Source organism: Sinohyriopsis cumingii, chromosome 10 (assembly GCF_028554795.1).
Source record: "Sinohyriopsis cumingii isolate HCF-2022 chromosome 10, ASM2855479v2, whole genome shotgun sequence".
NCBI classification, from domain to species: domain Eukaryota; kingdom Metazoa; phylum Mollusca; class Bivalvia; order Unionida; family Unionidae; genus Sinohyriopsis; species Sinohyriopsis cumingii.
Window position 1 is genome coordinate 19,698,722 of NC_142970.1, and position 15,682 is coordinate 19,714,403.

Consider the following 15,682-nt stretch of genomic DNA (forward strand, 5'->3'; position numbering starts at 1 on the left):
CACACAGAAATATCAAACTGTGACATCACACAGAATTTCTATTGGATATCAAACTGTGACATCACACAGAATTTCTGTTGGATATCAAACTGTGACATCACACATAATTTCTATCGGATATTCTGCGTTGAAAAATGAGTGTGTCTATGTAAAATGTTCAATTTAAACGGAATGACAGTTGCTTTTTGATGTCTAATTTGTAACAAAATCTTTACAAACATTTGTAAAGTTTGTAGAAACAATACACTGAATTTTTTATTTTAGAACTGTCCAACCGTTAAGTTGTGGTGGAATAATTTAAATCAGTTAATTAAAAATAACATTAATTTGTATTCCTAATTATTATTTAAAATCACTATTGTGCATATGATTCAAGCTGACAATCCATTTTATATTATTGATACATATAATGCATATACAAACACATAACTTTGTGATGGTGCAATTGAAAAAACAGTTCCTCAAAATTTAGACCTAATTAGGTTGTCCATAAAGGAGTGTAACAACATAAACTAACAAGAACAAATACTAATTATAAAGACGACAAGGAAATCTTGACTATTACATTCGTTAATGATGGAAAGTCTGTAGAAGGAGTTATATTATGGAAAAATTAAAGAAATAAATATTGAAAAACTGTCATAAATCTTTTATGTTGTGTTGTTGTCAGATTAGGAAGTCTGTTTAACAATAACCAAAGATGAAATGGTAAAATTGATAATCGTATAGATAATCTATCTATCTATCTATCTATCCCCACCCAAAATCCAGCATTTGGATTGATTTGATAAACTTCCATTTCTTCCTCGTTTATGGAACTCACAGACTCAATACCATATTCATATAGACAATAAATCATATTATCATCCCCTTAATATCACAAACTGGTATTAACATGCAGGAATATCCTTAATTTCACAATCTGGTATTAACATGCAGGGATCCACTTAATATCACAGACTGATATTAACACACAGGGATCCCCTTAATCTTACAATCTGGTATTAATATGCAGGGATCTCCTTAATATCACAGACTGGTATTAACACGCAGGGATCCCTTTAATATCACAAAATGGTATTAATATCCAGGAATCTCCTTAATTTCAGAAATTGGTATTAATATGCATAGATCTCCTTAATCTTACAAAATTTTACCAACATGACGAGATCGCCTTAATCTCACAAACTATTAATAGCATGAGGGGATTTCCTTTACTACGAGAACCAGGAGCACCTCGTGATGGGACATTTGCGCACTTTCTACAAACTTATAACTACACTGAGTTTTAAAAAGGATCACTGCATGGCTCCATGATACAGCTGGTCTTCGATTCCGCCAAGTGTCCAGCAGGTATGTAATAGACAATTTAGTGATTGGGCAGCCCCAGGTCGCCTTTCCCCAGGACAAATATCTCAATACAACGTTCATTTTTATTAAAGTCTGTTGCGGATTTAAAATCTAACGTTCATTGCACTCGGGCAATCTATTGTACATTTGACTGGCACAATCTACTGCACATGTGAATAATACAGTCTACTATTTATCTGACTCAACCAGTCTACTGAACAGTTGGCACAAGCAATCTACTGTACATTTGACTCGGAGTATCTACTGTACATTTGACTGAATCTAGCGTACATTTTAATCGGACTATGTACTGGACATTTTACTCGGACAATCTACTGTGCATTTGGCTTTGACAATCTGCTGTACATTTGATTCAAATTATGTTTTGTATCGTCTGCATGTTTGGTCATTCCTGTTTTTTTTAATAGAATCATGCCTATGTACGATAGACTGGCTGTGTCATTCGGGGTTTGATTATAAACAGAAATGCATGTTCCTTGCTCAAAGAAATATTTTCTAAACATTTGGTTGAATTTAATAACTTTTGAAACAAAAGGAAATGTGCGTCAACTAATCTTCACCGATATAGAGAATCTCAAAAATCGATAATGATTTTATTTTGAATTCATGAAAAGAATTAAATGATTTCCATTTTTTTGCGAGCGTTCCGAATTTATTCAACCAGTTGAAAAAAATTAAGATTAAATAATTACCCATTTAAGGTTCAGTTTGGATTAAAAGAAGAACACGCTTTTCGACATTTCATTAACTTCTGTCTTGGGGATCCGAGTGGCCGAGTGGTCTAAAGCGCTCACCGTTACGGATCATTGCCATTTCACCTCTGTCTGCATGGATTCGAATCTCGGATTCAGCCAATGTGGATATGTGAGAAAGCTTGCCAGTAGCTTCTCGTGGGTCGGTGGTTCTTTCCGGGGATTTCCCGGGTTCTTTCTCCACCATTTATACTGGCCGCCATGTATAGCCTATCTGAAAAATGACTTTAAACCCTACAGGATTTTGGCTCAGAGGCTGCATCTATGGCGTGCAAAAATAGTCACAGATGCGAGTTAAATCAATAATGCTCATTTTGATAACCAGTAACATTCAAATGCAGACTTTTTCAATTCTCATTTTGTCTTTCCAAATTAACTGAACAATTAAGAAGAACAGTACCATTTTCAGAACTAGTTCTCCAATGGAAATTCCCTTGTGAATACACATAGTTAAGTCGGGGCAGGCCAGCCGGAGCAGTTGACATACAATGTATGTCTTTGATTATAAACAGATTAATTTCGATGAGACTGTTGACAACGTTTCACAAAAAGGTTTGGCATTTCCATCAAGGACATTCACACCATGTATATCATCGTATAGCAGAGATCGACGACGCGTCATGTAAATGTATTATGCGTATCACGTGATACACAAAAGTGAAAATGTAGGACAAACAATGACAGCAACTGATAATATAACATGTGTAAGGAAATACAAAAACCATGGTTTGGAACTGCATTTTTATTGCTGCTTTTTTCTTACAGCCTTCAACAGTGGAAAATTTATATCCATGGTGTGTATATATATATATATATATATATATATATATATATATATATATATATATATATATATATATATATATATATGACAGAAAAATATAAATATAATGAAGTAATTGACATGATTCTGTTTTGATTTAGTCTATGTTAAAGACACTTTTAATTCATGTTTTTCGAACATTTTGAAGAGTTAATCTACATGTATCATTTCAAAATAATAAAGTTGTATATTCTTTTAGTGAAAATACACTTGTACAAACAAGAAGTTTTAAAACTGATGAGAATGTAGAAATATTTATCATTTGGTAAATAACATGTCATCCTGAAATATTCATGAATCATTTTACTTTTAGTTAGAATATCAAAATAAAATCTACTAGTGATGCAACTTTTGTCTTTTTTAAAGGAAGTTTCCACCGTTTTGGAATCATTGTTTCCTTTATGTTTTTATTGGCAACCACATCACTGCCATATTAGGTAGTTTTTATCCCAGCATCACAAACAGGGGTTGCTCGATACATTAATGGCCTCTTCTGGTATCTACAAAACGATCCAGAAGACATGTAAATATGTTACATATCACAGTTGAATTTTGAATGTGTGAGATTTATAAGTTTGTTTACTCGTGTTTTTATTTTTACCCTTAAAAATAAATACCTGAATAAAAATTCCTACATATTAAATAAGCTGCCATTTGATAAGCTGCCACTTGAACATTAACATTGTTTTACTATGTAATATATAAACTGCAAATTTTGGTAATACATAAATTATGCCCCATGGGTCCCACTGCTAGTTTATTTTTTGTATATAAAGATCTTTGTACAGTTTTGTATATGCGGGACCCTTAGTACCCCCGCCCCCTTGCACTGAGCAGGCCTGTATATAATTCTGAAGTATACAAGTGAGTGAGGAGGCAGGACTATATATATATATATATATATATATATATATATATATATATATATATATATATATATATATATATATATATATATATATATATATATATATATATAACATGTTCTAATTTCTAGATAGATGTAAATGACGAACCTGATTTGGTGTAAGTGTTGCTGGGATAGGGTCGGGATGATCCGTAGTCGGTCTATTCCCACCTACGAAATGTTTACAGCACATATATTTCCATTTCCATCTTGTGATTTTGTCAGTAGTAAAAGTTCCCCTTCCACAAGCACGCACCTAACGCCCGCAGTTCTCGAGATTTTTTGTTCGGTTTGGAAATGAAATATAAAATACACACGTTATATGTTCACGATCTGAATATCTACTATCGCTAGTACAAAGTCCAAAGCAACAATATCTTGAAGCACCGCTATTTTTTCGCTTTTCAGGGATAGATGCAATCTCTTCAGTGTGTTCCGCCATTTATATTGTAGTAGAAAAGCCGGTTTATTTATCTTACATTCTGCAGCTGAGTCTACAAGCTAATACTATGCGTGCTACTTTTAGCAATTAACAGTGTCGGTCGATCTCTGCTATACGGCAGAAAAAGGTAGTTATGTCATTTGTTGGGTACTCTTATAAAGGGATGATTACTAAGAATAACTGTCGAGGTACCGCTGTTAGACGAATAAATCAACCTCTGACCTATGATACTACTGGCCAGCTGTTTGGGAGCCGACGAGGTGTTCCCACTGAGACGGGTTTTATAGTGAGCAAACAAAAGGGAATGTTTGTTAAACACGAGCCTTAGTATATCATCAGAATCATCTTGAGAGTTTCCTCCTGGACAGGGCATTTATTAGATGCAAACATGTTTTATTGGTTTTACCAGAAGAGTATAGTAATTTGGCAAAATGAAAACGTTACCTTGTAAGGAAATTGCATTAATTGTCGCTGGTGATTTATATGCACAATAATGTCCATTCTAAGCATTTTATAAATCAGATGCTAACTCCGTTAAACATCAGCTTTGATTATTGCTTGGGCAATTTTGTTGAGACTGCAATGAAAGTTGTTATATAATTGTTTCCATTAACATTTATTAGCTTGTCGTTTCTAATGAGCTACTACGTGGGATTCGGATTGCTTCTGGCAAATAAGGGTCAAATGTCTTTCTGACTCAGCACTAATGTATGCCATTTCTCACAAAATATCGACCCACTGAGAAAAGTCTATAAAACGAAATATACTAAACATATCTGAAAAGGAGAAGAAAAATATAGATATATATAATTTGATGAACTTTTTATTTATCAAACCCTTAAATACACAAGCATGTGAATAAAATGTTATCATCCAACCCTTAGATACACAAACATGGGAATACGCGGTTTTCATCCAGCTCTTCAATACACACACTTGGGAATACGCGGTTTTCATCCAACCCTTAAATACACGATCACGTAAATACATATTTGTCAATAATATGTGTTACAACTTGATAGCTGTAACACGTATGTGTGTAAAACAATTAGTGGTATGATTTTATTTATGTGAACACAGCAGTGTGGATGTGTGTGTATGTGTGTGTATGTGTGTATCAGATTTCCGATACCTGACCATGGGAGGTCAAGGTCAAAACTCAGGCATAATACCAATGACCTACTTTAATTTTTCATCGTTCAAAACAAGATCTTTTGTGCCACGATAATATTTTTGTGACACAATATCTTTTGCGACACGATACTAGTTTTGTGATACGATAATTCTTCTCATAAGCAAATTATACTACATTTGGAGCTCTTCGTTACGGATCACTGCCATCTCACCTCTGTCTGCGGCGGTTCGAGTCTAAGATTCAGCCAATGTGGGCATGTGAGAAAGCTTGCCAGTAGCTTCTCGTGGGTCGGTGGTTCTTTCCGGGCTTTTCCGGGTTCTTCCTCCACCATTAATACTGGCCGCTATGTATATCCTATCGTGTGCTGAAAAATGGCGTTAAACCCCACAACAACAACAACAACTACATTTGGGAAGGTAAGGAAACCTTTGTATTCAAATTAAACATAATTTATACTCGTAAATCACATGTAACATACTAGAAAATCACATACTAGTAGATGACATTTAACATACAAGTAGATCACATTTAATATACTAAAAGAATACATACTAGAAGATCACATTTAACATACCAGTAGATCACATACTAGTAGATCACATTTAGCATACTAGTAGATCACATTTAGCGTACTAGAAGATCACATACTAGTGGATCACATTTAACATACTTGTAGATCACATTTAACATACTAGAATAACACATACTAGAAGATCACATTTAACATACTAAATGATCACATTTAGCATACTAGAAGAACACATACTAGAATATCACAGTTAACATACTAAATGATCACATTTAGCATACTAGAAGAACACATACTAGAATATCACAGTTAACATACTAAATGGTCACATACTAGAAGATCACATTTTACATACTAGTATATCACATTTAACATACTAGTAGATCACATACTAGAAGATCACATTTAACATCCTAGTAGAACACATACTAGAATATCACATTTAAGGTACTAGTAGATCACATTTAACATACTAGTAGATCATATACTAGAAGATCACCTTTTACATACTAGCAGATCACATTTAACATATTGGTAGATCTCATTTCACATAGTAGTAGATCACATTTAACACACTAGTAGATCACACTTAACATACTAGAAGATCACATGCTAGAAGACAACATTTAACATACTAGTAAAGTGCACTTAACATTCTAGTATATAACATTTAAAATACCAATATATCACATTTAACATACTGGAAGATCACATACTAGATCGCATTTAACATACTAGTCGATCACATTTCACATACTAGTAGATCACATTTAACATACTAGAAGATCATATAATAGAAGATCACCTTTAACATACTAGTATATCACATATAACATATTGGTAAATCACATTTAACATACTAGTAGATCGCATTTAACATACTAGAAGATCACATACTTTTACAACACATTTAACATACTAGTAGAGCACATTTAACATACCATTATATCACATTTAACATACATTTCGATTACATTTAACATACTATAAGATCACATACTCTTAGATCACATTTAACATATTAGAAGATCACATACTAGAAGACAACATTTAACGTACTAGTAGATCACATTTAACATACTAGTAGATCACAATTAAAATACTGGTAGATCATATTTTTCCCTTGTTAGAAACAGTCAGAAGAAAACCAAGGCAAAATTTAATTGACAACATGGAAGGGAAAAGATGGTTCAGTGGTAAAGTAAAAACGCCAGCAGCAAAAATTTATTTGACGACTATTGTGACACAATGTTATTAAAAGAAGTAATATAAAAGAGTGAGAAGAAATAAGCTTTGCAAAATCAACAAATAATTTCCCTAAAATACAAAGTAAAGATGTAACAATAATTTACGGTACCTTGATACTAATCATGTAATTACTAACACAAGTCCTTATAAATATGAACTTTGGTAGTATTCCAAAATTCCAACGCAGGAGCTGGAGATGTGCCTGGGATGGCCTGGTAGCTCCTCTTATATGTGACCATCAAAATTGGCCATTTTGAAAATTGCACAATCAACTATATATATATATATATATATATATATATATATATATATATATATATATATATATATATATATATATATATATATATATATATATATATATTACTAACAGAAAGCATGTTTAGCGTTCTGTTTATGCATGTGTGCTTCGTAACAGTATCTTGAGATTCAATTAATTTAATTCAACTTCCAAACACTATCTAAAATCAACGGTAAATCTGCCTGAATACCAGAAAATAAAAATAAAAATCATTCGGGATCTTTCTGTCAGAAGGTCTGTTGCAACAAAACAAGTGACAAACATCAAGTACATACGATCTTGCTATGCGAAGAAATACAAATGTCCTTGACTCAGCCTAAGTTAATATCCATAATAGTTATCCAATGTTGTTTACAGAACTGTCACGGATCTTGGACAAATCAGCTATTAGACAGAATTTTACATTATCCAGCTATTAGAAACAATTTTACATTATCCAGCTTTTAGAAACAATTTTACATTATCCAACTATTAGAAACAATTTTACATCACCCAGCTATTAGAAACAATTTTACATTATCCAACTATTCGAAACAATTTTACATTACCCAGCTTTTAGAAACAATTTTACATCACCCAGCTATTAGAAACAATTTTACATTACCCAGCTATTAGAAACAATTTTACATTACCCAGCTTTTAGAAACAATTTTACATCACCCAGCTATTAGAAACAATTTTACATCACCCAGCTATTAGAAACAATTTACATTACCCAGCTATTAGAATTTGTTTACATCACCCAGCTAGTAGATACAGTTTTACATCACCCAGCTATTAGAAACAACTGTACATTACCCATAGCATATAGCGAAATAAAAAAATCCGAACTAACAAAAAAAGAAAATTAAATATACGTAGCGTCACAATGAATGGAAAAATTGGGAACAATGGTAAAAAATGTAACTGATCCAATTAAAGAAAAATATGGGCACCGTGCTAACGAAAACCGAGTAAATTGATCACTATGAAAGGAGAAGACGGACAAAATGAGCAATGGCTGCAGAACACACATACGTCAAACACCTTAAAGAAAGGTGTTACTAAAATAAAGAATACATAATTTTTTAAAAGTTCTAAAGGCATTCAATGTCTAGCCCTGATTCATCTGTATAACGTTCAGCCCTGAATCATCTGTATAACGTCTAGCCCTGAACCATCTCAATCATCTATATAACGTCTAGCCCTGAATCATCTGAATCATCTATATAACGTCTAGCCCTGAATCATCTGAATCATCTGTATAACGTCTAGCCCTGAATCATCTGTATAACGTCTAGCCCTGAATCATCTGAATCATCTATATAACGTCTAGCCCTGATTCATCTGAATCATCTGTATAACGTCTAGCCCTGAATCATCTGTATAACGTCTAGCCCTGAATCATTTATATAACGTCTAGCCCTGAATCATCTATATAACGTCTAGCCCTGAATCATCTATATAACGTCTAGCCCTGAATCATCTGTATAACGTCTAGCCCTGAATCATCTGTATAACGTATAGCCCTGAATCATCTGTATAACGTCTAGCCCTGAATCATCTGTATAACGTCTAGCCCTGAATCATCTGTATAACGTCTAGCCCTGAATCATCTGTATAACGTCTAGCCCTGAATCATCTGTATAACGTATAGCCCTGAATCATCTGTATAACGTCTAGCCCTGAATCATCTGTATAACGTATAGCCCTGAATCATCTGTATAACGTCTAGCCCTGAATCATCTGTATAACGTATAGCCCTGAATCATCTGTATAACGTCTAGCCCTGAATCATCTGAATCATCTGTATAACGTCTAGCCCTGAATCATCTGTATAACGTATAGCTCTGATTAATCTATATAATGTATCGCCCTGATTCATTTATGTAACGTCTAGCCCTGATTCGTCTGTCTAGCCACGATTCATTAGTATAACCTCTAGCCCTGATCCATCTATATAACGTCTAGCCCTGATTCATCTGCATAATGTACAGTCCTAATTCATCTATATAACGTCTAGCCCTGATTCATCTGCATAATGTATAGTCCTAATTAATCTATATTACGTCTAGCCCTGATTCATTTATATAATGTATAGTCCTAGTTAATCTATATAACGTCTAGCCCTGATTCATCTGCATAATGTATATTCCTAATTCATCTATATAACGTCTAGCCCTGATTCTTCTGCATAATGTATAGTCCTAATTCATCTGTATAACGTATAGCCCTGATTAGTTTGTATAATGTATAGTCCTAATTCATCTATATAACGTCTAGCCCTGATTCGTTTGTATAATGTATAGTCCTAATTCATCTATATAACGTCTAGCCCTGATTCATCTGCATAATGTATATTCCTAATTCATCTATATAACGTCTAGCCCTGATTCGTTTGTATAATGTATAGTCCTAATTCATCTATATAACGTCTAGCCCTGATTCATTTGTAAAATGTATAGCCCTAATTCATCTATATAACGTCTAGCCCTGATTCATCTGCATAATGTATATTCCTAATTCATCTATATAACGTCTAGCCCTGATTCGTTTGTATAATGTATAGTCCTAATTAATCTATATAACGTCTAGCCCTGATTCGCCTGTCTAGCCCTGATTTATCTGTATAATGTGCAGCCCTGATTCATCACTATAACCTCTAGCCCTGAATCATCTGTATACATACAGCCCTGAATCATTTGTATAACGTATAGCCTTGATTCGTCTGTCTAACCCGGATTCATTAGTATATCGTTTAGCCCTGATTCATTTGTATAATGTATAGACCTAATTCATCTATATATAACGTCTTGACCTGATTCATTTGTAAATGTATAGCCCTTATTCATCCGTATAATGTCTAACCACAATTCATTTATATGATGTCTATCCCTTATTCATTTGTACAATGTTTAACCTGATTCCTTTGTATAATGTATAGCGCTGTTTCAGTGATATATTGTTTAGCCATGATTGATTTGTATAATGTTACCGATAAATAATACAATCAGATCTCCTTTTATTTATTCGTATTGTTGAACAAGGATGAAAGTGTAGATTTTACTTTACTAATAATGTACGTCAATAATGAATATTTACATGTTTGCTAGATTCTGAATGTACCACAATGAAGAATACGTACATGTTTGTTTGATTCATAATGTATCACAATGACGAATACGTACGTATTTGCTTGATTCATAATGTGCCACAATGAAGAACACGTACATGTTTACTTGATTCATAATGTACCACAATGACGAATAAGTTCATGTTTGCTTGATTCATTATGTACCACAAATGAAGAATACGTACATATTTGCTAGATTCATAATGTACTACAATGAAGAATACGTACATGTTTCCTATGACGATGTTTGCTCTATTCATAATGTACCACAGTGATAAATGCTTACATTGTACATTTTTTTTATAAATAAAAATTCAGTCTTCATGCACGCAAACGAAATTGATACCAAACAAGATAAGGGAAGCAACTCTAGGAAGTTACACAGAAATTTCCCTTGTGAAGGTATGGCTCGTGTCGTTTCATTGTACACAAATGTTAACAGTCAGCTCTAATAGAAACATATATAGATTGATCGTCTGATTGAGTGATTGATTCTTCGATTGATTGATGAAAATGCATAACATAGATATTGATAGTTGATGGGGGGGGGGAGAGGACATGAGACATACATGAATCTTAAATAATTGCAATGTTTTGAAAATCTTTCAACAATCTTATATCTAATTCATGTTTTGATTGACATGATCGAATATTCTTTCTTTGAAACAATCAGATCAATAAACCAGTAGCAAACACGGTTGAAAGTAAAGGAAAGTTAAAGACGGACAAATTTATCAATTGACCACAATGAAAGTAAAAGACGGACTAAGTAGTTAATTGACTACGATGAAAGAACAAGACGAACACACTGGCCAGATGCTGCAGAATAAATGTACATCAAATACCTTAAATGCGTGTGTGTGATTTAGATTTTTAACGTAGCTTTCAGTCATATCGCTAATATGTCTGCAGTGTGACTGTTTATAGTGATGTCTAGCACTGGGGCATCATGCCACAGACATGTAGCATAATGTCCCAACCAGTCACATTATCCTGACACCAGGCCGACCAGTCCTAACACTAACCTCTTAATGCTGAATACCAAGCGAGGCAGCTGTCTGTACCATTTTTGTAAGTTTTTGGTATGACTCGGCCGAGGTTCGAACCCGCGACCTCCCTCATCCGAGGCGGATGCTCTAACCACTAGGTCTCAAATACCTCAAATAAAGATACTAAAACTTTGAGGAAAAAAAAAGATCAATTAAAACCATATCATGTGGAAGCGAACTTCAAAGGTGTAATGTCTAGCCCTGAACAATTTTATATTATTATGGATAATAACATAATCATAATGCACCATAATGATGAATACGCAGTTGTTTGCTATGATCGTTATATATTACAATAATGGATACATAAATGTTCGCGCAGTTAATAATGTACCAAAATAATGGATGCGTACATTGTTTTCTTTTTATTCAATCTTAAACCCGTTAAACAAATATCGCTAGGATACAACTTTATTTAATTACAAGGTAAGGGAAGCGACTCTTACAAGCTCCATTAGGAAGTTAAACCTGGTGAACTTCCTTGCTGAAAGTTTCTCTAAGTTTCTCTGATGTTGTTGCATTGTAAACGCACACCTTAACAGTCAGCATTGTTGCATCACTGTCTATATTAGGCTTTTTATATCATAATATAAAAACAAAACAAATTACGCGCACAAACTATTTGCTTGCTTGCTTGCTTGCTTGCGCGCACACACACACACACACACACACACACACACACACACACACATATATATATATATATATATATATATATATATATATATATATATATATATATATATATATATATATATATATATATATATATATATATATATAACAATCTTTCATATTTGAAAAGGTTGCTAAATTTAAACACTGATTTAAACGAAGGTGTGTAGCGGTCAAGATTAGTAGTGCATTTTCCATTTGTGAAAACATTTATTATACGTGTCTAAATAGTACTAATTATGTGTTGAAATAGATCATACGTCCAAAGTCTTTTCAAATCACATACTCAATGTCCTAAGTTTACTATCGAGTAGTCATACTGTCTACTTCAAGATGAATATAGGTCATGAACTGAATGAATAACAAGTTACGTCTTAGTACCTAACTATAATGGCCATCATATTGGTTTTGTCATGATATTTATGTTTGTTTGGAGAAAATGCTGTATTTCTTTGTATATAAGAAATACATATAAATGAAATAATGCATCAAATTTAATTTGTCAAATTTATCAAACGATTCATTTTAAAGAATATCAACACTGCTGACGGAATGTGCGAAACATTTTAATTTGTGAAATTTATCAAACGATTAATTTTAAGGAATATCAACACTGCTGATGGAATGTGCGAAACATTTTTTTTTTATGAATGACAGCCACCCCAGCTCATCGAATGAAACTACAGTGCGACAATAACACGATTGCACGACAGTAACTCGGTGTAATGACAAAAACTGTCATTACATAGTGATACTTTAATAACTCAAACAAAGGTGGGTAGACTGCTTGCTTCAATCAGAAGTGGTATGTAAATATAAATTCATAGGTCAGAGACTTCATTCTGTATTACCTAGTGTGACTTACTTAAGAAGTATATGTAAATTATAAGTAAAATATACCAAAATAGAAACAGTACCAAGAATGAAATGCAAGAAGGGACAACTATTACAGCCTCAGTAACTGTAACCGCTGTCTCCAACCTCTCTGACGTTTCCATTTACTATTATTACGCCGTCAACAAGAATAAAAACAGCAACAACTGCTAAAAAGCCACCATTACTATTAATATTACTTATAGTTCTATATACTACTAAACCTATCAATACTATTCACAACCAACGAACAAAAACAACACGAACTACTAATACTATTGTTAGAAGTCCTTTACATGAGAATTACTGATAAATTAATTTTGCGACAGAACAAAGTGTTCTTTATAATTATGCAGCTCAGGCATACTATTCCAGGACTGTTGTTTTTATTACTACCTTCAGTAGCGAACTAAAGGGTGGGGTGGGCCACGGTGGGACGGGGTGTTTGCCAGAGTTATTGAAACTCCTCTGAGCTATCATCGTCGCCCATGGCGCCATTTACCCTTATTACGCCACTGATTACTATTAGGTTTATAACTAATCACGCTTTACTCATGTTTTATAGCCTCCTTAAGTGAGATTTATAGGTTGATTGGTTCTTTTTAATTTTTAATTTCAGCACAATATAATGCTGAGAAAATGGGAACTAATTGCCTGTCCCCAAAACAGAAACCCGCCAACTATGGGATTACTCCACTACAGTGGTCTCAAACTCAAACAACCCTGAGGGCCGCATGTGGGCATTTTTGATGGCCCAAGGGTCGCACCACCCTTATTATCTCTCATGACACATTGTGATGCCAGTTACCCCGGCTACCGTTAGATTAAGAAATCAACAGTTAAATCGAAAAGAACACGGCAAATAAATGGAAACTTACCTGTATCGAAGATCACAGGACAGACCGGGTGGATATGAAAAAAAGGAAAAGAAGCATTGGCATTAGTGCTAAAGAAAAATCATTGTTTAATACAAAAACGTGAATATATATTTAATTATGATCACGGTATCACTGACGTCCACTTCATCGGCGGACAAACCTATCTTGGTTGTACATGTATTACAGTGGCAGCCATATGGACTTGGTTGTACATGTATTACAGTGGCAGCCATATGGACTTGGTTGTACATGTATTACAGTTGCAGCCATATGGACTTGATGAATAATAATACAAGGTAAATATTTGATTAAAAGCCTGCGACATTCAAAACACATCTGCAAGCGTGACTTTCAAACGTAGCCAATGTTTTTTTTTTTTGTTTTTTTTTTTTCTGGCAGGAAATTTCTATCTCCTGCCGGCGACATTCTCTCTCTCTCTCTCTCTAATATATATATATATATATATATATATATATATATATATATATATATATATATATATATATATATATATATATTGTCATTTGCGAATGGCTTTCGTGCTAAAATAAAAGAAGCAATTACTGAAACTGGTACTGTACTAGTAATTATATTTTTGAGATGACAACCTGTCTCTATCTGTTTTTCTCCATTTCTAATTGACCCCCAAACAAACTCGAACGAACTAATGCTTCAATGTTTGTAAGTATATATTTCCTTGAGGTGACACCTCGTTCATAATGTCATAATATAAATTCCGTACGACATGGTGCGAGGAACATAGTCTAGAGATGAACATTTGTGGATGGAATGATTTTAATAATAAAACTATACCATGATATGAACCGTGGGTGTAAAGGCCGAGGTTATTAACTGGTAAGGTGGGTAAAAAGCCAATATTGTAAACTGGCCAGGTAGGCAGAAAGACGGAGGTTGTAAGCTGGCCAGGTGGGTGAAAAACAGAGATTTGAAGATGGCCAGGTGGGTGAAAATGCAGAGCTTTTACGCTGGCCAGATAGGAATAAAAGGCCGAGGATGTAATATGGTCAGATGGGTGAAAGGGCCGGGGTTGTAAGCTGGACAGGTGTAAAAAGGTCAAGTTTGTAAATTGACCAGGTGGGTAAAGAGGTCAAGTTTGTAAATTGACCAGGTGGGTAAAGAGGTCAAGTTTGTAAATTGGCCAGGTGGGTAAAAAGGTCAAATGTGTAAATGGGCCAGGTGGGTAAAAAGGTCAAGTATGTAAGTTGGTCAGATGGGTGAAACGGTCATGGTTACACTTGACAGGTAGATGAAAAGGCCGAGGTTTTAAATTGACCAGACGAGTGGAAAGGTCGAGGTTTTAAATTGACCAGAAGAGTATTTGTTATAGGGGTGTACATAATGTAATGAGTTATCACCCCTTTGTAAGCAATCAAGTTTAATTCTTCAACAGTCGGTGACTCAATCCAATCAAACCTACCAAGGATGATTACTTCATAGTGCGTGGCTTCAAAACTCGCTTATCCGTCCCGCGACCTGGAGGAAGTTGCTCACATCTGAGCTACGCCAAGAAGACACCGAGATCCCGAGAAGGAAACATGATTTTATGGCTAATTTTCGACTTAAGTC

General features: G+C 34.1%; 2 long non-coding RNA genes across 3 annotated transcripts; one reads left to right on the top strand and one right to left on the bottom strand.

The window, feature by feature from the left end:
* The first annotated feature begins 1,255 nt into the window (after positions 1-1,255).
* On the top strand, positions 1,256-14,148 carry LOC149789681 (uncharacterized). 2 transcript variants are annotated; one of them, XR_016423965.1, is made up of 2 exons: positions 1,256-1,353; positions 13,837-14,148. It is a non-coding gene; the product is annotated as an uncharacterized LOC149789681 (long non-coding RNA). The 2 variants fall into 2 exon arrangements; XR_016423964.1 differs by lacking the exon at positions 1,256-1,353 and adding an exon at positions 5,622-5,846.
* LOC149789682 (uncharacterized) lies at positions 2,851-4,741 on the bottom strand. The gene is made up of 2 exons (XR_016423963.1): positions 3,963-4,741; positions 2,851-3,446 (listed from the first exon to the last, which is right to left on the bottom strand). It is a non-coding gene; the product is annotated as an uncharacterized LOC149789682 (long non-coding RNA).
* Positions 14,149-15,682: the final 1,534 nt, after the last annotated feature.